Source organism: Dendrobates tinctorius, unplaced genomic scaffold (assembly GCF_039654945.1).
Source record: "Dendrobates tinctorius isolate UK_male_01 unplaced genomic scaffold, ASM3965494v1 ptg000015l, whole genome shotgun sequence".
NCBI lineage: Eukaryota > Metazoa > Chordata > Amphibia > Anura > Dendrobatidae > Dendrobates > Dendrobates tinctorius.
Window position 1 is genome coordinate 47591142 of NW_027361683.1, and position 27057 is coordinate 47618198.

The following is a 27057-nucleotide window of genomic DNA, read 5'->3' on the forward strand; positions in this document are numbered from 1 at the left end:
CATCATTGCACTGCACAAAAATGGCCTAACAGGGAAGAGTATCGCAGCTAGAAAGATTGCACCTCAGTCAACAATCTATCGCATCATCAAGAACTTCAAGGAGAGAGGTTCCCTTGTTGCCAAAAAGGCTCCAGGGCGCCCAAGAAAGACCAGCAAGTGCCAGGACAGTCTCTTAAAAGTGTTTCAGCTGCGGGATCGGGCTACCAGCAGTGCAGAGCTTGCTCAGGAATGGCAGCAGGCAGGTGTGAGTGCATCTGCACGCACTGTGAGGCGGAGACTCTTGGAGCAAAGCCTGGTCTCAAGGAGGGCAGCAAAGAAGCCACTTCTCTCCAGAAAAAACATCATGGACAGACTGATATTCTGCAAGAGGTACAGGGAGTGGACTGCTGAGGACTGGGGTAAAGTCATTTTCTTTGATGAATCCCCTTTTCGATTGTTTGGGACATCTGGAAAACGGCTTATTCGGAGAAGACCAGGTGAGCGCTACCACCAGTCTTGTCTCATGCCAACTGTCAAGCATCCTGAAACCATTCATGTGTGGGGTTGCTTCTCAGCCAAGGGAATGGGCTCTCTCAGTCTTGCCTAAAAACACAGCCATGAATAAAGAATGTTACCAGAATGTCCTCTGAGAGCAACTTCTCCCAACCGTCCAAGAGCAGTTTGGCGATCAACAATGCCTTTTTCAACATGATGGAGCACCTTGCCATAAAGCAAAGGTGATAACTAAATGGCTCAGGGAACAAAACATAGAGATTTTGGGACCATGGCCTGGAAACTCCCCAGATCTTGATGATTGACCACAAGTTCTCAATGGGATTAAGAGACGGGTGGACAAACAAAAACCTTCAAATTCAGACAAAATAAAAGCATTGATTTTGCAAGAATGGACTGCTATCAGTCAGGATTTGATCCAGAAGTTGATTGAGAGCATGCCAGGGAGAATTGCTGAGGTCCTGAAGAAGGGTCAACACTGCAAATATTGACTTGCTGCATTAACTCATTCTAACTGTCAATATAACCTTTTGCTACTCATAATATGATTGCAATTATATTTCTGTATGTGATAAAAACATCTGACAAACACACATAAAAACCAGAGGCCAGCAGATCATGTGAAAATATATTTGTGTCATTCTCAAAACTTTTGGCCATGACTGTAAGGTCAGTCACAGCAGTTCACCTAAAAGGCTCAAAGAATCAATTGGCCGACTTCTTAAGCAGAGAAAATTAAACCCTCAGAATGGTCACTAATCCAGGTGGTCTTTGTCCAACTGACCCAATGCTGGGGGACTCCATAAATACTTATTTGCCTCAAGAAAAAATGCAAAAACAAAAGTTTTTCTCATTAATCCTGAGGGATGCTCCGACAGGCGTAGACGCCTTAGCACAGAGCTGGAATATGAATCTGGGCCATGCCTTCGCACCGCTTCTATCTCATACCAAGAGTCCTAAGGAAGATTCAGGAGAGCCAAGCATCCGTGATCTTAATAGTACCATACTGGCCCAAGAGGAGTTGGTTCTCTAATAAAGTGGATAGCCCGGGAAGATCCAGTCCTTCTACCAGTAAGACCGGACCTCTTAATTCAATGGCCTCTACTTCATCAAAACCCAGGGATGTTACAGCTATCAGCCTGAATCCTGAGAAGGAGGTCAAGAGGGCTGTCGGAACAGGTCATCTCTACCATAAAAAAGAGCAGGAAGCTGGTCACTTCAGCTATCTACTGGAAGATCTGGAAAAAGTTCTGCTCATAAAGTTCAGTTCCAGTATCCATCTCAGAAGGCCCAGATATTCCCCGGATTCTGGACTTTCTTCATTCTGGCTTTGATAAAGGCCTAAAACCTAGTACTCTGAAGGTGCAAATAGCAGCCCTAAGTTCAGGGTTTGATTCTCCAATAGCTAGTCATCCATGGGTTATGAGATTCACTAAGGCTACTTAGAGAATTAGGCCCACAATACACAGCTCAGTGCCCCCCTAGGATCTCGGCTTGGTCCTGGGTGAGCTTTGCAAAAAACCGTATGAACCTTTAGAACAGGAACATCTGAGGTCCGTGACTCTTAAAGCCCTCTTTCTAGTGACGATAACATCAGCCAGACATATTGGTGAAATTCAGGCTCTTTCCATAAGAGACCCATATTTAAAAATTCAGACTTCCACAGAAATCAGGAAATCATTCTACCAACGCTTTGCCAAAACTACGACGAGGAGTTCTCCCTTCACCTATTAGATGTAAAAAGGATGGTGCTTCATTGCATGAAGATCACAAAAACTTGGACTCTAATCTCTTCATCCAGATGACAGGAAAGAACAAGGGGAAGAAGGCATCCAGGGCTACTGTAGCCAGATGGATTAAAACAGCCATTGGCACAGCATACCTTTTGGCAGGAAGATCTTCTCCGGAAGGCCTCAAGGCTCACTCTCTAAGAGCAATCTTCGCTTCATGGGCAGAAAGTGCAGGGGCCGCGATGCACCAGCGGCCTGCATGGTAGCACCTGGCAGGCCACACAGAGATCCTGCTGGACCTGACTGGGGGCGGTACCAGAGGGGGAGTGGCCGGATCTATTTTAAGGAGGCCATGGTGGGTGCCAGGTGCTTCTAGGCCCATATCCCAATACAGTTGGGTCCAAATATATTTGGACAGACAACATTTTTCTAATTTTGGTTCTAGACATTACCACAATGAATTTTAAACAAAACAATTCAGATGCAGTTGAAGTTCAGACTTTCAGCTTTCATTTGAGGGTATCCACATTAAAATTGGATGAAGCGTTTAGGAGTTTCAGCTCCTTAACATGTGCCACCCTGTTTTTAAAGGGACCAAAAGTAATTGGACAACTGACTCCAAGGCTATTTCATGGACAGATGTGGGCAATCCCTTCGTTATGTCATTCTCAATTAAGCAGATAAAGGCCTGGAGTTGATTTGAGGTGTGGTGCTTGCATTTGGAAGGTTTTGCTGTGACTGAAACATGCGGTCAAAGGAGCTCTCCATGCAGGTGAAACAAGCCATCCTTAAGCTGCACAAACAGAAAAACATCATCCGAAAAATTGCTACATTTAGGGGTGGCAAAATCTACAGTTTGGTACATCCTGAGAAAGAAAGAAACCACTGGTGAACTCATCAATGCAAAAAGACCTGGGCGCCCATGGAAGACAACAGTGGTGGATGATCGCAGAATAATCTCCATGGTGAAGAGAAACCCCTTCACAACAGCCAACCAAGTGAGCAACACTCTCCAGGAGGTAGGTGTATCAATATCCAAATCTACCATAAAGACTGCATGAAAAAAAATACAGAGGGTTCACTGCACAGTGAAAGCCACTCATAAGCATCAAGAATAAAAAGGCTAGACTAGACTTTGCTAAAAAACCTCTAAAAAAGCCTGCACAGTTCTGGAAGAACATTCTTTGGACAGATGAAACCAAGATCAACCTCTACCAGAATGATGGAAAGAGAAAAGTATGGCGAAGGCGTGGTACAGCTCATGATCCAAAGCATACCACATCATCTGTAAAACACTGCGGAGGCAGTGTGATGGCTTGGGCATGCATGGCTGCCAGTGGCACTGGGTCACTAGTGTTTATTGATGATGTGACACAAGACAGAAGCAGCCGAATGAATTCTGAGGTATTGAGAGCCATACTGTGTGCTCCGATCCAGCCAAATGCAGCCAAACTGATTGGTCGTTGTTTCATACTACAGATGGACAATGACCCAAAAGATAAAGCCAAAGCAACCCAGGAGATTATTAAAGCAAAGAAGTGGAATATTCTTGAATGGCCAAGTCAGTCACCTGGTCTCGACCCAATTGAGCATGAATTTCACTTGTTAAAGACTAAACTTCAGACAGGCCCACAAACAAACAGCAACTGAAAACCACCGCAGTGAAGGCCTGGCAGAGCATCAAAAAGGAGGAAACACAGCGTCTGGTGATGTCCATGAGTTCAAGACTTCAGGCAGTCATTGCCAACAAAGGGTTTTCAACCAAGTACTAGAAATGAACATTTTATTTCCAATTATTTAATCTGTCCAATTACTTTTGGTCCCTTTAAAAACAGGGTGGCACATGTTAAGGAGCTGAAAAGCCTAAACGCTTCATCCAATTTTAATGTGGATACCCTCAAATGAAAGCTGAAAGTCTGAATTTCAACTGCATCTGAATTGTTTTGTTTAAAATTTATTGTGGTAATGTCTAGAACCAAAATTAGAAAAATGTTCTCTGTCCTAATATTTATGGACCTAACTATATGGAGTCACCAGAGCAGCAGATGGAGAAGCCCCACATAAAGGTCACCCAGCAATGATCGCGTAGTGTAACAGCAGGTGGTCGTGTTGGTGACACGAGATCCAGTCAGAAGAGTAGACTGGATGAGTCTCCAGCCCATAAGGATGACCCTTTGGCTGAGAGAGGCCCCCCACGGAATACGGTACCATTCAGTTGCACGTCACTGGTAAGTGATCTTCCTTCACTTGGTGATGTGGTTTTCGTCTTATCACTCCATATTTTATTAGGGGAAGAAATGTACGTCTAAGGCCAAACAGAGTGTGTGGATTGCGGAGTTCCGCTACCAGGCCACTATAGGGAAAAAGCTATGCCAGCCTTGCATTCAGCAGATGGTGGCGAAGGAGTCTCCAGACTTCCTGTTAAAGGGAGATGGTTAGAGCAGACGTCAGGGGTTCAGCAAGATCCCTTTCCCTAGAGATGGTCCTTAAGGAAAGAAGACCCAGGTCTGAGAGTGACTCTGGGGAGGTTGGTTCAGATTAATCGCATTCATCTTAATCTTCAGAGGCCCTGTCAGGTTGTTCCTGTTTTCCACTTGACCAAGTGGACCAGCTAGTGAAAACAGTCAACAATACAATGGGTATTGTAAAGCCCCGGCTGGAGAAGTCCATGCAGTATGTGATGTTCAGGGGTCTGGATCGGAAATTTCACATATCCTTTCTGCTAAATGATAAGATCAGTTCGCTGATCGTGTGAATGGAAGAAGCCTGAGAGAAAGGGGTCTCTGTCTCCAGCCTTCAAGAGAAGATACCCATTTGAGGAATCAGCCTTGTCCTCGTGGGATAAAGCCCCGAAACTAGATACAGCAGTTGCTAAAGTATCCAGGAAGGCCTCACTGCCATTTGAAGATATGGGGAATTTAAAGGACCCGTTGAACAGGAAAGCAGGGGTCTTTCTAAAGGGCACCTGGGAAACGTCAGCAGGGTCCCTTAGACCGGCAGTGGCGGCTACCTGCACAGCCAAGTCGTTAATGGTCTGGTTTAACTGGTTAGAAAGTTGTGGGAAGCAGGGTGTGTTGCAGTCCGCGCTGCCGAGATTCACAAATCACCTGGGATGCAAGATGTTGTAGCAGTGTACTCCTTTATTTCCTCCTACGCGTTTCGGCGCCCTTCCTGGCACCTTCCTCAGGGATAACTATTATCTATTATCTATAACTATTAGTTATCCCTGAGGAAGGTGCCAGGAAGGGCGCCGAAACGCGTAGGAGGAAATAAAGGAGTACACTGCTACAACATCTTGCATCCCAGGTGATTTGTGAATCTCGGCAGCGCGGACTGCAACACACCCTGCTTCCCACAACTTTCTGAAGGTTTTTCCACGTGCGAGTGGTTGGTGGAGGTCCTGCAGCAGCTGATTCTGTGATATGCTCTCAAGCCAGTTGTGGGTTACACAACTGGAATATGTGAGTGGAACTGTATTATACCGCTCATACTTCTAGTGTCACTAGTGATAGGGCACTATTGCGCCTCTTGTTCCCCCCACCATTTTTGTATTGGTTTAACTGGTTGGACGAACAGCTTAGGGAAAAGGCTTCTAGAGACAGTATTCTGTCTTCCCTTGATCCAGGGGGCTGCTGCTTTTTAATTGGACGCTTCAGTGGACTCGGGCTTGCAGCAAGAACTGCAGCCCTTTCTAATGCTGCACGCAGGGCTCTATGGCTAAAGTGCTGGCCGAGGGATATTCAGGTGTATTGCAAAGTTTTTAACACTAAGGTTCAGATACAGCATTAAAGAAGGCTACTACTTGCAATACAACAGCAAAAAAAACACATGGATTTAGATAAAACCACAATAACAAGCAACAAACATATAGAAACTTAGTACTGTTAGATGAAAGGGTTTCAGGTAATAAACAGTTCTCAAAATTGTCACTATGAGCATTGTCAAACAACATATAGAAACTAGAACTGTTTGTGAGGTGAAAGGGTTTCAGGTAATAAACAGTTCTCAAGATTGCCACTATGAGCATTGTCTGTGCGAAAATATTTGACCAGAAATGCAGCTCTGTAATGGTCTGCATGCATTCTGCATATTTCAATATGGACTCAAAATAGCCATTTTTATATTTACACTACATCAGGCCAGGTCTAAGTTGTGCAGTATCCCTTGTGAAGGAGTACATCTGTTTGGGCCAGTATTGGATGAACTCTTGGAGAAGGCAGGGGACAGCAAGAAAAAGTTCCCTAGCTTAGCGGGTCCTTCATACATGTGTGACTTCAGTAGGAGGTGGTCCAGCCATAGGAGGTCATCTAGGGATAAAACTAGATGGGACAGCAACAAAAAGAAAGGTAGAGGTTATATGTTCGGTTCCTGCCGGGTTCGCAGGAAATCACCCCAATGACTGCCAGCCCAGATGAGGGGGAGGCTTTCTATCCGGCCTGGTCAAAAACTTCGGACAGTGTGTGGATGCAGGTCATCAGCACAGGCCTTAAGTTTGAGATCCGGGAAATACCTCATGACAGGTTTATGTTGACTCCCATGGCGTTGGACTCTGAGGTCCAGGAACTACGGCAGAAAGCAGTCTTGATGGATGTTTGTGTCAGAGAGAGGTAAGGGGTTCTATTCCCCCCTCTTCCTGATTAAGAATCCAGACGGTTCCTTTCGGACCATTATTAATCTGAGGGGTCTGAATAGATTCTTGTTGGTCCGATCCTTTAAAATGGAGTTGGTGAGGTCAGCCATAAAACTACTTTTTAAAGATTGCTTCATGGTAGTATTAAATCTCAAGGAGGCCTACTATCACATTCCGATACATGCAGAGTTCCAGCAGTATCTTAGAGTGGCAGTATCACTGGGAGGTATGATAGATCATTTCCACTTTAGACCCCTTCGGTTTTGCCTCGCCATTGCTCCTCAGGTATTTACTAAACTAATCGCACAGGTTATGGCACATCTTCATGAGCAGGACATCCTGGTGGTCCCCTATCTGGATAACTTTTTGATTGTGGGCCATTCACTCCAACATTTCAATACTCAATTACAGGGGGTAATGTCTGTTCTTGAAAAATTGGGGTGGCTTTTTAACATTAAGGGTATGTGCACACGGTGCGGATTCTGCTGCGGATTCGCAGCGTTTCTGCAGCTTCGGGTCCGCAGCAGATTTAGGTGCGTTGTACAGTACCATTGTTTTCAATGGTAAACTGGAAAATGCTGTGCACATGCTGCAGATTTTTCCGTGCGGTTTTGCTGCGGTTTACAATCCGCAGCATGTCAATTCTTTTGTCCAGAAACGCTGCGGTTTCACACCTCATCCATTATGAGGTGTAAAACTGCAGGGCAAAACCGCAGATAAACCACAGGACTTTAGTCCTGCGGATTTATCTGCGGTTTTCACTACAAAATCTGCAGAGGCAAAAAACTCCATGTGCACATAGCCTATGAAGTCATGGTTGCAGCCCCTGAAGGTGCAGGAGTTGCTAGTTCTCCTGGACTCCGGGGTTCAGGAATGTCGACTACTAGAGTCAAAAGGTAGATGGTATTCGGCGTCAGGTGCTGAGGGCTGTAAGTAATCCATCTATGTCCCTTAGGAGGGCAATGTCACTTCCAGGCTCACTCATAGAAAAGTCATTTCCTTGTCCCCCTCTATCATACAGTCCCTGCGTTGGTGGTTACTCTTGTCAAACCTTTGTAAAGGTTTAAAAGAGCTCCTTATGTCCCTGCAGGGTCTGCATGTCAGAGTGTTCCCAGACAATCAGGTAACTGTGGCCTACATTAACCACCAGGAGGGAACTCAGTCCAGATCTTTGATGGAGGTGATGGATCGTATTATTCAGATGGACGAAACTCATCTGCTGTTAACATCCCTACATATAAAAGGAAAAGAGAACGTCAGAGCCGATTTTTTTTTTTTTTTTTTTTTTTTTTTCTTTTTTAAGCCGCAACTAGCTCAAGCAGGGGGAATGGGTGTTGAAGCAGATTGTCTTCAACCAGATTGTGCAAATGTGGGTGTCCCCGGAAATAGATCTTTTTGCCAACAAGGGGAACAGAAAAGTGTGTCGGTTTTGTTCTTAAAACCCCAGAGAAGATCCACATGCTGTGGATGCCCTCCTGATCCATGGGACTTCAAGCTTGCATATGCCTTTCCCCATTAGCCCTGATTACGTTAGTTCTGAGGAAGATACGGAAAGACAGGGCATCTGTCATTCTGATAGCTCCATTCTTGCCCAGAAGACCATGGCTTCCCTGGCTCAGAAAGATGTCCGTCACCAACCCATGGGTTCTCCCGGAGCTCCCAGATCTCCTCTCACAGTGACAAATCTTCCATCCACAAGTGTCCAACCTACATCTGACAGCTTGGAATTTGAGAGGGCACTGCTAAGGGAGAAAGGGTTTTCGGGGGGCCTAGTAGAAACTTTGCTAAAAAGTAGAAAGGCATCCACAACTAAAATATACACCAGAGCCTGGAAAAAGTCTCTGAGGCGGAGATTGGGGGAAAAGTTAAGTTAAGGTGTTGGAATTCCTACAGATGGGCTTGGAGATGGGTCTGGCCATGAGCACCCTTAAAGTTCAGGTTTCTGCATTAGGAGCCCTGTATAATTGTGATCTAGCAGGCAATTACTGGGTATCCAGGTTTATTAGAGCAGCAGCTAGATCTTGGCCTATCCTCAACCCCTTTCTGCCATCTGACGTACTATCCCGTCCACGGTACCTGGGCCCGTATGACCGGGGACGGGATCGTACGTTACCACAATCAGCGGCGCTCATGAGGGGAGCACCGCTGATCGCGGCCGGGTGTCAGCTGATTATAAGTTGATCACGCTGTTCCGAGGGCCTCCTCCCTGCAGGCCCCTGGATCCAATATGGCCACGGGGCCCTTCTGTGTCCTGCAGGGAGGTGGATTTCTCAGTGTCCACACTGGGACAATATAATAAAGTAAAAAAATAAAGTATAAAAATAAAAAATCCTAAATAAAAAAACTCATTCTTTTTTGTAAATAAAAAACAATAAAAATCCACATATTTAGTATCCCCGCGTCCGTGATGACCTGCCCTATAAAACTGTCCCACTAGTTAACCCCTTTAGTGAACCTCTTAAAAAAAAATAAAAAGCAAAGCAAAAAAACAATGCTTTATCATCATACCGCCAAACAAAAAGTGCAATAATGCGCGATCAAAAAGACTAATATAAATAACCATGGTACCGCTGAAAATGTCCTCTTGTCCCGCAAAAAACGAGCCACCATACAGCGTCATCAGCGAAAAAATTAAAGTTATAGCTCGCAGAATAAAGCGATGCAAAAATAATTTTTTTATAAAATTGTTTTTATTGTATAAAAGCGCCAAAACCTAAAAAAATTATATAAATGAGGTATCACTGTAATCGTACTGACCTGAAGAATAAAACCGGTTTATCAATTTTACCACATGCGGAACGGTTTAAACACCCCCAAAATAAATTTGTGAAATGCTGGTTTTTGTTCATTCTGCGTCCCAAAAATCAGAATAAAAAGCGATCAAAAAAGTCACGTGCCCGAAAATGGTACCAATAAAAACATCTACTCGTCCCGCAAAAAATAAGACCTCACATGACTCTGTGAGCCAAAATACGGAAAAATGTTCCCGTTAGGGCTAAGGTAAGGGCTGAGATTAGGGTTAGGAGTGTGTTGGGGTTAGGGTTTGAGTTAGAATTGGGGGGGTTTCCATTGTTTAGGCACCTCAGGGGGCTCTCCATATGCAACATGATGGTGTCTGATCTCAATTCCAGACAATTCTGCATTGAAAAAGTCAAACAGTGCTCCTTCCCTTCCAAGCTCTGCCATGCGCCCAAACAGTGGCTTACCCCCACATATGGGGTATCAGCCTACTCAGGCAAATTGCGCAACATCTTTTGGGGTCCAATTTCTCCTAGTACCCTTGGGAAAATTAAAAAATTGGGGACAAATATTTTTGTGTAAAATTTTTTTATTTTTATGGCTCTACGTTATAAGCTTCTGTGAGGGCTGAGGGTTCAAAGTGCTCACCACACATCTAGAAAAGTTCCTTGGGGGGGTCTAGTTTCCAAAGTGGGGTCACTTGTGGGGGGTTTCCATGGTTTAGGCACATCAGGGGCTCTCCAAACATGACATGACGCCGGCAGACCATTCCATCAAAGTTTGCGTTCCAAAACGTCACTACTTCCCTTCCGAGCCCCGACGTGTGCCCATACAGTAGTTTTTCCCACATATGGGGTATCAGCGTACTCAGGACAAATTGCATAACAAATTTTGGAGTCCAATTTCTCCTATCACCCTTGGGAAAATAAAAAAAAATTGGGGACTAAAAGATCATGTTTGCGGAAAAAATGATTTTTTCATTTTCACGCCCGGGCGTTATAAGCTTTCTGTGAAGCACTTGAGGGGTTCAAAGTGCTCAACACACATCTGGATAAGTTCCTTGGGGGGTCTAGTTTCCAAAATGGGGTCACTTGTGGGGGTTTCCACTGTTTAGGCACATCAGGGGCTCTCCGATTGCGATATGGCGTCAAGCCAATTCTGCTTTGAAAAAGTCAAATGGTGCTCATTCCTTTCCGAGCTCTGCTATGCGCCCAAACAGTGGTTTACCCCCAGGACAAATTGCACAATACCTTTTGGGGTCCCGTTTCCCTTGGGAAAATAAAAATTGGGGATGAAAAGATCATTTTTGTGGAAAAATATGATTTTTTTAATTGTACGGCTGTACGTTATAAACTTATGTGAAGCCCTTTGGGGTTCAAAGTTCTCACCACATATCTAGATAAGTTCCTTGGTGGGGGGGGTCTAGTTTCCAAAATGATGTCACTTGTGGGGGGTTTCCACTGTTTAGGATTTTGAACCAGTCACAGAAGAAGAAGTAAGCAGTCTCCTTGCATCTTCTCGCCCAACTACTTGCACCAGTGACCCATTTCCGTCACAGCTCCTTCAGTCCCTTTCCCCTGCTGTCACCCCTCACCTAACTAAAATATTTAACCTCTCTCTCTCTTCTGGTATTTTTCCCTTCTCATTTAAGCATGTCATCATACATCCACTACTTAAAAAACCATCCCTCGACCAAAACTGTGCCGCTAACTATAGACCTGTCTCTAATCTTCCCTTCATCTCTAAACTCCTGGAACGCCTGGTCCACTCCCGTCTTATCCGCTATCTCTCAGAAAACTCTCTTCTCGACCCTCTCCAATCCGGTTTCCGCTCTTTACACTCCACTGAAACTGCCCTCACTAAAGTCTCTAATGATCTGCTAACAGCTAAATCAAATGGTCACTACTCCATGCTAATTCTCTTGGATCTCTCTGCAGCATTCGACACTGTGGATCATCAGCTCCTCCTCACTATGCTCCGTTCCATTGGCCTCAAGGATACCGTTCTCTCCTGGTTCTCCTCCTATATCTCCGACCGCTCCTTTACTGTATCTTTTGCCAGTTCCTCCTCCTCTCATCTTCCCCTTACTGTTGGCGTCCCCCAAGGATCGGTTCTAGGTCCCCTCCTCTTCTCCTTGTACACTGCCCCTATTGGTCAAACAATCAGTAGATTTGATTTCCAGTACCATCTCTATGCTGATGACACCCAATTATACGCTTCTTCTCCTGACATCACGCCAGCCTTTCTAGAAAACACCGGCGATTGTCTAAACGCTGTGTCTAATATCATGTCCTCACTATATCTGAAACTGAACCTGTCAAAGACTGAACTCCTGGTGTTTCCTCCCTCTACTAATGTACCTATACCCGACATTGCCATTTCTGTGTGTGGTTCCACTATTACTCCCCAGCAACAGGCCCGCTGTCTTGGGGTCATACTTGATTCCGAGCTTTCCTTTGCCCCCCACATTCGATCACTGGCTCGCTCTTGTCATCTGCACCTCAAAAACATTTCTAGAATTCGACCTTTTCTTACCTTTGACTCTGCAAAAACTCTTACTGTTTCTCTTATTCATTCTCGTCTCGACTATTGTAACTCTCTTCTAATCGGTCTCCCTCTTACCAGACTCTCCCCCCTCCAATCTGTCTTGAATGCTGCAGCCAGGATCATATTCCTCACCAATCGTTACACCGATGCCTCTACCTTGTGCCAGTCATTACACTGGCTACCCATCCACTCCAGAATTCAGTATAAACTTATTACCCTCACTCACAAAGCCCTACATCTCCTCCCTTCTTTCAGTATACCACCCTACCCGCGCCCTCCGTTCTGCTGATGACCTGAGATTAGCATCCTCAATAGTCAGAACCTCCCACTCCCGTCTCCAAGACTTTACACGTGCCGCGCCAATTCTTTGGAATGCACTTCCCAGGTCAATACGATTAGTCCCCAATCCCCACAATTTTAAGCGTGTCCTGAAAACGCATTTATTCAGACTGGCCTACCACCCCAACACATTAACCTAATCTATCCCTGTGTGGCAGAGCCAAAAGTTTTACCATAACCAGGTTCCCCGCATCATGTTCCCACATGCTTTATGCCTCCATTAGCCCTCTGTGTCTGTACTGTTACACACTTAACATTATGACTGGTCCATACAATCAGGGTAACTGTTACCACCCACCTTTCGTGTCTCCCTCTTTCCTCATAGACTGTAAGCTTGCGAGCAGGGCCCTCTTTCCTCTTGGTATTTGTTATAATCTACTGTATGTGATTATTGTTATGCTGTAATGTCTATTGTCTGTACAAATCCCCTCTGAAATGTAAAGTGCTGCGGAATATGTTGGCGCTATAAAAATAAAATTTATTATTATATTATTATTATTTAGGCACATCAGGGGCTTTCCAAACATGACATGGCGTCCGATCTCAATTCCAGCCAATTTTACGTTGAAAAAGTCAAACGGCAGTCCTCCCCTTTTGAGCTCTGCCATGCTCCGAAACAGTGGTTCCCCCCACATATCAGGTAAGCAGCGTACTCAGGACAAATTGCACAATAACTTTTGCAGTCCAATTTCTACTGTTACCCTTGGTAAAATAAAAAAAAATTGGACCTGAATTAATTTTTTGGGGAAAAAAAGTTAAATGTTCATTTTTGTATTATTTTTTTTTTTTTAACATTCAAAAAATTCATGTGAAGCACCTGAAGGGTTAATGAACTTCTTGAATGTGATTTTGAGTACCTTCAGGGGTGCAGTTTTTAGAATGGTGTCACTTTTGGGTATTTTCTATCATATAGACCTCTCAAAGTGACTTCAAATGTGATGTGGTCCGTAAAAATAAAATGGTGGTGTAAAAATGAGAAATCGCTGGTCAACTTTTAACCCTTATAACTTCCTAACAAAAAAATTGTTGGTTCCAAATTTGCGCTGGTGTAAAGTAAACATGGGAAATGTTACTTAAGTTTTTTGTGTGCCATATCTCTGTGATTTAAGGGCGTAAAAATTCAAAGTTGGAAGATTGCGAATTTTTCAAAATTTTCGCCAAATTTCCGTTTTTTTCACAAATGCAAGTTATATGAATGAAATTTTACCACTATCATGAAGTACAATATGTCACGAGAATAAATTGTCAGAATCACCAGGATCCATGGAAGCATTCCAGAGTTATTACCTCATAAAGGGACAGTGGTTAGAATTGTGAAAATTGGCCTGGTCATTAACGTAACAAAAATCGTTTCTTATAATAAAGAAACGAAAAACGAGATCCATAAAATCATAATATTTATTTCCACTATTAAAATACAATTAGTATAAAATAAGCAGAATGCCTCAAAATCAGGACGGGACAACTCATGCAAAAAATCATCAGTAGAGCATTATAATTTAATAGGTGCAGATTTATTAGCTGCCTATATATTCGAAAATCTCAAAAAGCTATTGTGCACAGAACAATTAATGATGTATCATAAAGTGCACCGTGCCAAAGTACATACGAAAATATATTAATAGCTAGAGAGAGGATATAAGATGCTATTTGCCATGAAATATACCACACCAATCAAATATAGATCAATAAATATGGCTAAACAAGGTAAAGAGCCATAAGGGGCTAAAGAGGTAATCGCTAAATAATCCCAATATGTACAAGGTCAATATTGGAGAGCATAATTATAATAGGGAAGCGATAAACCTAATGCCGAGTTATAGTGCTAAACAGTGTTGAGAGCCATGGAGGGCTGAAGAGGTAAGCGCTAAATGATCCCATTACAGGCTTAGTAAGAAGGTATAATATATAACAGGGAGAGCGATTCACCTGATGCAGAGCTGTAGTGCCCGTCCTGACACCTTGACGCGCGTTTCACCGCTCTGCTTCTTCTTGGGGGCGTGCAGGGCCTGAAGACAAACTGTGGAACCTGTCTGTTCATCCTGGAAGCCATAAGATCTACATCGAGTGCCCCACCTTAGACAAATCTGATGGAAGACGTCCTGATGCAGAGACCATTCTCCCAACTGTCTATGCTGGGAATATGCACTTCCGAGATTGCCAGAACCGTGTTCTCTGCCCAGAGAAGGGTCTTGGAGACTTCAGTCATGGTCAAAGGACATCAGGTTCCTCCCTGGTAGTTGACATATGCCACTTCCGTGGCGTCTGTTTGACTCGAACTGGTAGACCGCGGAGAAAGTCCTGCCCATGAAGAGACAGAAGAATGGCTCTGATCTCGAGAATGTTGATCGGCAGCAAAGTACCTTCCAGCGACCAGCTGTCCTGGACTGTGAGGTTGCAGAAGACTGCTCCTCAGCCAAGGAGACTGGCATCCGTTATAATCCTTGCCAATGGATAGGAAGGAAGGACCGACCCTGACAAATAAGGTAGGGGGGCAGCCACCAATTTAGGGATGCCCTGATCCGAGACTAGATCCGTACTGGCCAATCCAGAGAGCGAACAAACCTGTTCCATTGGATCAAGATGGACTGCTATAGTGGCTTGGTGCAAAACAAATTGAAGGGTATCTCCTTCGCTACCATCCTGCACAGAACCGCCATGGCCAATCAAAGGGATGGAGATCACGGGGCCTTAAGAGTGAACTTCCCTGTTGGAGAGCTAGTCTTTTTTTCTTTGGAAAGAGACCCTTGCCTGAATAATGTTGAAAAGCATACCCAGATGCTGGGTCGGTGCTAAACATGATTTTTACCTGTTGACAATTTAGCCAACAAGAGACAGTGTTGAGAGTAGTGGACAGGCTTTCCTGGGTTAAGGGGAAGTACAGCGCCTCTACCAGGATGCCATCCAGGTAGGTTATGTCTACTAGCCTCTGGTCCGTAAGATGGAAATCACTGCTGCCATTATCTTTGTAAAGACCCTAGTTGTTTTTTGCCAGACCGAATGGAAGAGCGAAGAACACAGTGGTCCTCACGTATCGTGAACTGAAGTAATCTCTGATAACCCAGAAAATTTGGGACATGGAGAGAAGTCTTGGATATCCACTAAACACATGAACTCTTGCGACTCCATTAGTGGGGTCAAAATCCCCACTATACACATGAATAAATATTTGTTCAGTTGTGGGGAGATTTCCATTGTTTAGGTACATCAGGGGCCCTGCAAATGGAACCTGTCTCCCAAAATCTATTTCAGCCAATTTGGGTTCCAAAATTCAAATATTGCTTCTTCCATTCCGAGCTCTGTTTGTCCAAACAGAACTTTTTGACTATATGTGGGGTATTGCCACCCTCATAAGTGGCTAAAAAACTGTAGGGTCCAATTTTGGTGTTACCTCTTGCAAAAGTGAGACATTTGATTCTAAAGAAAAATTTGTGAAAAAAATGAACTTTTTCAATATGACCTAATGTTATAAAATTCTGCCGTACCTATTGTTTCAAAATTCTCACTATACCCCTGGATAAAATCCTTGAGAGGGGTGTAGTTTATAAAGTGGGGTCACTTGTGGGGGGTTTCCACTGTTTAGGGACATCAGTTGCTCTCCAAACGTGACATGGCATCCTCGAGATTCCAGCTACTTTTGCGTTCAAAAAGTCAAAAGGCATTCCTTCCCTTCTGAGCCCTGCTGTGTGCCCAAACAGTAGTTTTCTCCCACATATTGAGCATCATAAAAAGGTGGGGTACACGTCACTCTGTAAATAATGGTGCACAAAAAAGGATACCACTCATTAATGGGGTAATGGAATAATGCACTGAGTGTTACTAATAAAGAAAGCAAAAAATAACTATATGGCCATGCAGTATTAGAAGGCTGGAATAGTAATGGGAGATTTCCCTATAAAAGCCAGATTAAGAGAGAAATTTGGGTAAAATAGAAGGAGCGATAGAAGTAATAAAATATCTAAAGTTGAGGCTTACCATCGTTAAAATGACTGGCGTGTGTAGGATGGGCATAGATCGCCCCAGGGAAAGCACCCTGTGAGGCAAGGATGGCACACTTATATACAGAGAACGCCAATGGCATCTGGCCGGAAGTGACGTGGCCGTGGAATGCACCTGGAACGCAAGTCCAGAAGCAGGAAATGTCAGGACTATGAAATGCATAAGTGGAACGCAAATGGCGCTACAAGCAGGGAAATTAAGCGGAGGATATAATGAAAAGAAGTGTAATAAAAATGGATATAAATGATGGATGTAAGTGAAGGTTGTGACTGAAGGGATATATAACTATGTGTTGATAATGGCTAGTAACAATTTCCAGCAATGAGGAATTATTGTGCAAAATTAGTTGATAATGGATGGTGTATGAAATGAAGCAATTGAAAAAAAAATTCTAAAAGTGAAATACAAAGGGTAAAGGAAATGATAAAAATAAAATGAAATGAAAATAAAACATAAAAATAAAAGCTAAACAATAAAAATAGAAATGTAAATTAAAAATTAAAAAAAGGGGAAAAAAAAAGAAAATGGAAAAAAAATATAACATTTAAAAAAAAAATTTTTGGTTGGTATACATTTGTTCGCTCATCCGAACACAAAGCCATATTAATCCAACAAAATAAAAAAACAGTCCACCTGTTGAAACATTCATTTTGCTTATTGAAAGAGAGGTCAATAAATTTACCAGACAAATTTCATGGGGTGAATTGTTGTTTTTCAGTCCAATATGGACCAAGAGGAATGCAGGGCACTCCAATCTTTAATAACGGATAAAGACATTATTATTAAACAAGCGGGCAAGGGAGGTGCTACGGTCATCATGGATTGCGACGTACCGCAATTAGATCATATCCCAACTTAGTAACAGAGAAGTCTATTTACCTCTAAGTCATAATCCTACTGCATCAATTAAAGAAAAGATTAATACACTTTTACAGGCAGCCACGTCAGACATTATAGATAAAAAAAACAAGAATTCCTTACCAAGTCAGATCAGATCATACCAGTGTTTTATACACTCCCTAAGATCCATAAACGATTGGATAACCCTCCAGGGAGACCCATAGTGGCTTCTGCAGACTCTTCTGTCACCATTGTCTATACTACTTGAGAAATTTCTAACGCGTTTAATGAAAAATACACCATCTTTCATTTTAGACACAGGGGCATTTCTTAATGTTATCAAACAAATGGGCACATTATCTAAGGACACTCTACTAGTCACACTAATGTTAATAATTTGTATACTTCCATACAACCATCCTAACCATCTAACTCTAACCATCCATTAGCCTTCTTACACAGTTAGCAAACACAAAGTACCATAAGAACACTGCAGTGATGGTTGTTGGAAATGGGCCTCTATACACCTATGAAGATATTGCATTACAAACCAGACGTTTGCAGCTAGAATAGTCATTTACCACATTTAGGCCGGTTTCACATTTGCGTTTCAGGGCGCAGCGACGGCCTGCGCACGGCCCCCGCTAAGCCCCGCCCCTGCCGCGCCTCCGCCGGTAGCTCCGCCTCCTGGCACATGACGCTGCATGCGTCCCCTACCTTTATCACTGAGGACGCAGACCGTGCGCAGTATGCGTTTTGGCGGCGCCTGCGTCCTTTTGGCGGTGTGCTGACCAGCGCCAAACGCAACCTGTTGCAATTTGGTTGCGCTCGGCGCACCGTCAAAAGGACGCAGGCGCCGCCAAATGCATACTGCGCACAGCCTGCGTCCTCAGTGATAAAGATAGGGGACACATGACGCATGCAGCGTCATGCACCCAGAGGCGGAGCTACTGGTGGAGACGCGGCAGGGGGCGGGGCTTAGCGGTGGCCGTGCGCAGGCCGTCGCTGCGCCCTGAAACGCAAATGTGAAATCGGCCTAACAATGTATATAGTGTATATCTGAATCATTTAATGTTAACTTCATTGGAAAAAACTGCTTTTCTTTCAAAAATAAGGAAATTTCTAAGTGACCCTAAACTTTTCAATGGTAGTGTAGATGTGGTGTCACAGTGTTTAATCCAGTGCGCAATGTGGGTCTGGGAAGGCCATCCAACTCTGGTGCGTGTGTGCGAGAAACCTTTACTGACTATTTTATGAGTCCATAAGGGGCCATGCACTGGCAAGACTCCTGTGTTGGTGATGTACAGCCTGACCAGCAGAGAAGGATGGAAGAACATTGACTGACCCAAAAGAAGAAAACAAGATCATTAAAAAAATTATTATTTTTTTTTCACAAAAAATGTTATCTATATTTTTCTGTAATAAAAAAACATGAATGTTATTTTGTTGTGTTTTATGTTTTTATTTTAAAGTAGCTGAAGAGCCTAACGAAGTGTGGTTTGTTATAACAAATTATAATGATGATCCTCCATCCCATAGTCCTGTGCCCATCATACATATCCTCTATCCCAGGGCCGGCGTCAGCACTCGGCGCACCCGGGCAAGTGCCGGGGCCCTGGCGAGATGGGAGGGCCCACTCACGCTGTCTGGGATACCCGCCGGCCGCCGCCACGCCCCCATGTACTGACCCCATCCTGCGCCCTCCGCGAGGGACCCATGCAGTGACGCAGCCCCTTACAGCCAGCAATGATCATCGCTTCCTTCGGTTGTAATCTTGTGTGCGGTGCCGGCACAGGACCTGTGATGAGGTCACAGGAGGGGAGGAGTCGGGTCACATGATCAGGGTGGCTGCAGGACTCTGCTGTGCTGGTCGCTTTTCATTATGGTGCTGGTCTGGATGGATGAGGTAACGTTTATGTGTGGGACAGTGGGGTCAGGGAGGGGTTTAACAAGGTGGATGTAGCAGAGCTGTGTGTGTACTTGTGTGGGGTCAGGGAGGGGTTTTACAAGGTGGATGTAGAAGAGCCGTGTGTGTACTTGCGCATGCGGTCAAAAAACGCAGCGTTTGCATGAGTTTTGCATGCGTTTGCGCTTTTTATGCGCATGCGATCTAAAGGTGAAACATTTCCTAGGAGAAAAAAATCAAGATAAACAGACACCACTAATGGGACATCAATGGGCGTGTCCCACTTGGGATTTCTTTATATAGACCCTTGTAGAGATGAAATCTTCAGATTTTGCTACTGTATCCTCCGTCACGATGGATCTTCGCATGGAGAGTTATTTCAACCTGGGTTTGGACATAAAGCTGTTTCTTGCCTTTGCGTTTGCTGAAACAGAGAAAGACGGAGAAGACAGCGTCGGCGTTTTTGGAGACACCCCATTATCGACGTCCGGGAGAGCCGTGGAGCCTACCACACCCTATACAGCGATCTCCATGCCAACCCAGAGAAATTTGTGGAATATACCAGGATATCTCAAGAGACCTTCCGGGATTTGCTTGGTCTTGTCCAAGGAGCCATCAAGAGACAGGACACCCAGCTCCGTAGAGCGATTCCTGCTGAAGAACGTCTCCTGGTCACATTAAGGTATGTAATATTTCAAAACAAATGCCTGTCATAATTATTATTGTTCTACCATGTATTGTTTATTCCTTTTGTGTTTTGCAAAACCCGTCATAAATATTATTGTTCGTAATTTTTTTCTTTCTCTGTTCAGCAGATTCCTGGCTACCGGAGAGAGCTTATCATTGCTCCATTTTCAGTACCGGCTAGGAATTTCCACCCTGTCTAGAATAGTTGCGGACACTTGCTGAGTTTTGTCAAACGTTCTCCGGGATGAATTTATCCCCCTACCCACCGCGGAAATGTGGCTGGAAATTGCAGAAAATTTCTGGCGAGTGTGTAATTTCCCCAACTGCTTGGGAGCAGTTGACGGAAAACACATTCGGATTGCCAAAACCGCCGGAACTGGCTCTGAGTACTTCAACTACAAGAAATATTTTTCTGTAGTGCTCAAAGCGATTGCAGATGCTGACTGTCGCTTTGTTGCCATGGACATTAGAGCTTTTGGCCGTGGCAATGACTCCCAGACTTTTAAAAACTTGGACATGGGCCAACGGTTGTACGTAAAAAATTTTGATTTCCCCCTGCCACGACCTCTTCCCAACACTCAAGGCCCGCCAATGCCATTTGTTATGGTTGGGGATGAGGCCTTTCAGATGTGTGAAAAAACCTACTGAAGCCATACTCCAATCGGGACTTGAACCACACAAAAAGAATTTAAAAGAACAGACTGACCAGGACACGAAGAACTGTTGAGTGTACCTTTGGGATTCTTGTCTCCAAATGGCGCATTCTTGGAACAGCCATTAATCTAAAAATGGAGACAGTCGATGAGGTTGTCAAAGCCTGCGTGGTTCTGCATAACTACATAATGGCTAAAGAGCAACCCAACATTGAACTTGATGAACCTGTTTCAAACCCATTGCCAGATTACCATCATCACCCTCTGCGGACAACAGTTGAAGTTGCCCAAATGAGGGAATAATTTGCTGCTTACTTTGTTTCTGATATGGGACGTGTGGCATGGCTACATGAAATGGTTTAATAAAATGTCTTGTTGTGTTTGTGTATGTACCTGTAATGTTTGGTGTAAATAAAAAACCTGTATTACTGCCTGTAGCGAGTGCCCTCTGTCTTTATAAATCCACTTATGATGTCAGTGCTATGGTAGGTGACTTCTGATTTGATCCAGCATCTCTTAAGTCTGCAGTATCTATTGGACGCAGACTGAAGAGATGATGAAGGTAATACAAGGCATATCTATACTCACCAGGCCAGGTGTCAGAAATAGTTAATTCAGGATGCTTGGTTTTGTGCACGTTCAGGGCCAGGGCGCTCCTCAGAAGATGATGAAGAAGACATTATGAATGCTGCAAGAAAAAAGAGACAGAAATTAGTACATACTAAAGAGAGAAAAAAAGGACAGACAGACATTCGCTTTTATCCTCACATTATCCAAAGTTGTGATTCTTCTCAGATGCAGAGGATCCAGTCTGGTTCACAGTCTGTAGAATGGTGGCCTGCCAGTGCCCACACCTTCTTTTTCTATACCTTTGTTTGTGAGGTAGCGTAATCAAGTTCCTGGACTTATTTACTCAGAAAACGCATGTGTACGCAAACGCAGGAGTACGTATGTCCTTGTGTACACCTGCGTTCCCATACACTGTAATGCATTGTTTTGACGCACTCCGTTCAGAATCGTCCGCATGTGTATGGCCGCGGATATTTGACGCCCACAAAATTACATGTTACGTTTTCTGCACCACGCCGCACCCCTGGAAACGATGCATGTGTACGCATCCGCAGACAAACGCATGCAAACGTATGTCCATGCATACACCATGTTAAAGATAGGTACGCATGACGCATGCAGACGAAACGCTGCGGACAAAACAGCAAATGTGAAACCGGCCAAAGAGAGCTAGATGATAGATACAGTTGTGGCCAAAAGTATTGACACCCCTGCAATTCTGTCAGATAATACTCCGTTTCTTCCTGAAAATGATTGCAAACACAAATTCTTTGGTATTATTATCTTCATTTAATTTGTCTTAAATGAAAAAACACAAAAAGAATTGTCCTAAAGCCAAATTGGATATAATTCCACACCAAACATAAAAAAGAGGGTGGACAAAAGTATTGTCACTGTTCGAAAAATCATGTGATGCTTCTCTAATTTGTGTAATTAACAGCACCTGTAACTTACCTGTGGCACCTAACAGGTATTGGCAATAACTAAATCACACTTGCAGCCAGTTGACATGGATTAAAGTTGACTCAACCTCTGTCCTGTGTCCTTGTGTGTACCACATTGAGCATGGAGAAAAGAAAGAAGACCAAAGAACTGTCTGACGACTTGAGAAACCAAATTGTGAGGAAGCATGAGCAATCTCAAGGCTACAAGTCCATCTCCAAAGACCTGAATGTTCCTGTGTCTACCGTGCGCAGTGTCATCAAGAAGATTAAAGCCCATGCCACTGTGACTAACCTCCCTAGATGTGGACGGAAAAGAAAAATTGACAAGAGATTTCAACGCAAGATTGTGCGTATGTTGGATAAAGAACCTCGACTAACATCCAAACAAGTTCAAGCTGCCCTGCAGTCCGAGGGTACAACACTGTCAACCCATATTTATCCGTCGGCGTCTGAATGAAAAGGGACTGTATGGTAGGAGACCCAGGAAGACCCCACTTCTTACCCTGAGACATAAAAAAGCCAGGCTGGAGTTTGCCAAAACTTACCTGAAAAAGCCTAAAACGTTTTGGAAGAATGTTCTCTGGTCAGATGAGACAAAAGTGGAGCTTTTTGGGCAAAGGCATCAACATAGAGTTTACAGGAGAAAAAAAGAGGCATTCAAAGCAAAGAACACGGTCCCTACAGTCAAACATGGCGGAGGTTCCCTGATGTTTTGGGGTTGCTTTGCTGCCTCTGGCACTGGACTGCTTGACTGTGTGCATGGCATTATGAAGTCTGAAGACTACCAACAAATTTTGCAGCATAATGTAGGGCCCAGTGTGAGAACGTTGGGTCTCCCTCAGAGGTCATGGGTCTTCCAGCAGGACAATGACCCAAAACACACTTCAAAAAGCACTAGAAAATGGTTTGAGAGAAAGCACTGGAGACTTCTAATGTGGCCAGCAATGAGTCCAGACCTGAATCCCATAGAACGCCTGTGGAGAGATCTAAAAATGGCAGTTTGGAGAAGGCACCCTTCAAATATCAGGGACCTGGAGCAGTTTGCCAAAGAAGAATGGTCTAAAATTCCAGCAGAGCATTGTAAGAAACTCATTGATGGTTACCGGAAGCGGTTGGTCGCAGTTATTTTGGCTAAAGGTTGTGCAACCAAGTATTAGGCTGAGGGTGACAATACTTTTGTCTGGCCCATTTTTGGAGTTTTGTGTGAAATGATCAATGTTTTGCTTTTTGCTTCATTCTCTTTTGTGTTTTTTCATTTAAGACAAATTAAATGAAGATAATACCAAAGAATTTGTGTTTGCAATCATTTTCAGGAAGAAACTGATAATTATCTGACAGAATTGCAGGGGTGTCAATACTTTTGGCCACAACTGTAGATAGATACAGAAGAGAAACAGTAATAAATATGCGTGAAATGGTTCTATTTTTGTACTAATTTAAAAAAAAAAATTGAGTGGGCTCCCACCCAATTTTCATGTCCAGACATGGAAAGCCAGCAACTGGGGGCTGATGGTTATTGCCTGGGAAGTGGGTAATACCTATGGATCTTCCCAGGCTAGTAATATCAGCCCGCAACTATCTGCATAGCCTTTACTGGCTATTAAATAGGGAGGCCCCCCCAAAAAAAATGACATGGGGTCCACCTATAATTAATAGCCAGAAAAGGCTATGCAGATTGCTGCAGGCTGATATTCATAGCCTAGGAAGGGACCATGGATATTACCCCCCCTGCTACAAACAGCAGCCCGCAGCCACCCCAGAAATGGTGCACCTGTAAGATGCGCCAATTCTGACGCTTAGTCTCTCTCTTCCCACTGCTGTCTAGAGGTAGCATATGGGGTAAAAAGAGGTTAATATCACCTTTGTATTTAAGGTGACATTAAGCCCGGTTAGTAAAGGAGAGACGTCAATAAGACGCCTATCCATTTCTAATCCTATAGGAGTGAAAAGGGTTAAATAAAAACAGTTTATAGTAAAAAGTATTTTAATGAAATAACTACACAGTTTTGATATCTTTATTATACGCCTAAATCCAAGCTAAGCCATTGATCTCCTGCACAAAACAGTAAATAATAAACCAATAGTATACTCCCAGGCCAACGTAGTCCATGTAACGAGTGTCCCACGGTGATCTTCCGTGGAGAACAGTCCCATCGGGAGATGTGACTGCTCTTCACGGCTCCGGTAACACACTGACAGGAGCTAAAGTTCATTCACTCCAGTACTCTCACTTTATGGCAAAATTCTCACGCAGCTCTAGTGCCATAAGTGACAGCACGGAGCTGCAAAACTCCGGAGAACTCCGCTGGCTCAGTGATACACTGACAGGAGCATAGCTCCTGGTAGTGTATCGCCAGCGGTTATGGGAGATTGGCGTGGAACTTTTGCTATGGATTACGGCGGACCAGGGAGTATAGTATTGGTTTATTATTTTTAAATTTTTTACAGGAGAACGATGGCTTCAGGGAATTAGGTGTATGTGGTGAGTATGCAATCGATGTTGTATGTACTGTATGTGTATTGTATGTGATTGTGTTTTGTTAACTATTGTAACCAGTCGCGGGTCGATAGGACTACTCTCCCATCATAATAGCCAGATGGGAGTAGTCCCAAGCGAAGACTGAGTACAATCAGTCACTATCGTGATGATAATAGACACACAGACAGACACACACACACAGACACACATAGTTACCAAATCAATCAGACGTCCAACATCAATCCTCATGCAACGATAGGACTCTATTTTCAAGATGGTGACTTTCACAACAATGACACTCCGCCCACACACTTCCTTTGTGACATCACTTCCCTCTGCAGTGTTTGACACCCAAATCTGCAGTAAAACCGAAGATCTTTTTAAATCTGCGATTTTGCTGCGGATTTGCCTAACCCATTGACTTCCATTGAGTCAAGAAATGCTGCAGGTCCGCAAGAAGAATTGACATTCTGTGGAAAAAAACATGCTGCGATTCAGCGCTGATTTTTCTGCAGCATGTGGGTACAAATTCTTAATTTCCCATTGACTATCCCTGGTTGTACACTACTCTGCGCAACTTTGATGCAATTCTGCGCGTTAAAAAATGCTGCTGATCCACATCTAAATCTGCAACGTGTGCACATACCCTTAGAGTGATTCTTGTACTCAGTGTTTGCATCTAAAGTATTGTATATGCACATGTAGTATTTCAGGTGGCAGAACCACTTCAGGGAAACGTCTGAAGTCTTTTTCCTGAAGCAGTCACTTTTCTTTGTGCCTCCGGCGTCTTTCTATTATAGTTGCAAGTGACTGAACATGATACTGTAAGGAGGTTGACCGGACAGCGGCTACCTGCAGGCCAGGTCCGGAACTAAAAAAGACTGCATCCTCTGTTTTCAGGGGGAAGCCTGAGAGAGGCGTACCTTCCCCTGCTGCAGGAAGGAAGGAGGAGAGAGACAGAGCTTCCTGCTGACCCAGGAGAGCCGGTAAAGCCACGCAGCAGCTGGGGGATAAAAGGGAGAAGTGTGCCAAAAAGGTCAGTCTGGCACCGGCGGGGAGAAGCGCTCTCTGCTTCCCCCATCAGTGAGTAACGATGTGGCGACGGGCCATATAGAAGGAGCCCCCGTCACCTGCAGAGATAGCCATGCCAGCAGTGCAGAGCTGAGCCGGGTGTTGCAGCAGCGAGAGAGAGTAGTGCTCCGTCTGGGGAGAACCAGCCCCACACAGACCAGCAACCGCTGTCACCCGCCGCCAACTGCAGGGACCAGAGAGAGAGACATGCAGTATGTACCTGGTGACCGACATAAAGCCAGGAGCCAGACCCTTCAGGATCATGAGTACCATGTGAGTGCCACCTGAAAGGGACTGGTAACCTACACCCTGACTGTTTTAGTAAATCTCGGCCCCAGACACTTGTTACTTGACTTGACCTTCATACACTTGCAGAGCCACTCTGGGCTCATACAGAACTGTGGCCCTTACTGTTGTTTAGCCACTACAGTATATGGGCCAGGGGCAGTGGAAGAGACCAACCACTGTCACCAGAAGACAGGGTATTGTCATTTACTTGGCCCCACTGGAAAGGACATCACGACAGCTGCTGTCGGAACAATTGAGTACGCAGCCGGAGCTGCACATTTACGACTTCCTAACACGCTTGCTACTGAACTGCCGTTAACTGTACCGTTGTACCTCACCTTGCAAAATCCGTTGTCATTTATATTGTTTATCCTTTTACCTCCCTGGGTGGAGTATTCCCCTGTAAATAAACATGTTAACCCCTGCTCTGCCTGTGTCCCATCACTGAATCCCACATTCCTGCTTGTTACCTTACAATACTACTTTTAACTGCTTCAGTTTCTGAAAACTGGAGCAGTTGAAAGAAGTAACAAAAGATTGATCGTGTACAGCAATGTCATTTATATTGCTGTGCACTAAGTTCATGTTTAGCGGCAGGTTTGTGGCGCTTTTTCAGTTCGCAAGTGTCTGCCACAATCTGTCTGACAATATGTTGTGTGTATAATTGTATGTATAATCTTTCTGATGCTGCTATGTATATATATATTTATGTTGTGTAAATAGGGAAAGTACAGTACCTCAAGGTGGAAACTAGATGGGGGTACAATAGTTTACATAGTTTACATATGAGGATCCAACCGTGGATAAGATAGAGGGTTTTCCTTTTCTTAGGCAGTAGGGCTACAGAGCCTGGACAGGGCGGTTAAGTCTGTAACTTTGGGAAGTGGGAAGCCCAGCCATCCAAGGCCCTTGGGTCAGAAGTACAGCAGTAGTGACACGCAGGTTGCTCTAAGATGTGGTAGCTTACTGCATGGGCAGATGCCCTCATGTCTGTGGCGAAATGGACAAGGGAGCTCCTGAACGTAGTGAAGCTGAACAGGGAGGACGCCGCGGTACCGGTCGAGATGGTACGACCCGGGTACAAGCGGAAGAACATAGGGAAAAGCACAGGGAAAGTGAAGGATGTGGATCGTGCAGAACTCT

General features: G+C 44.2%; 1 long non-coding RNA gene across 1 annotated transcript in view; it reads left to right on the forward strand.

Moving 5' to 3' along the window:
* Positions 1-5465: 5465 nt before the first annotated feature.
* The window catches only part of LOC141077161 (uncharacterized), a 392656-nt gene continuing 371064 nt past the window's right edge, over positions 5466-27057 (forward strand). The window contains exon 1 of the long non-coding RNA XR_012227533.1: positions 5466-5683. This is a non-coding gene — a long non-coding RNA (uncharacterized lncRNA). The remainder of the gene's footprint in view (positions 5684-27057) is intronic.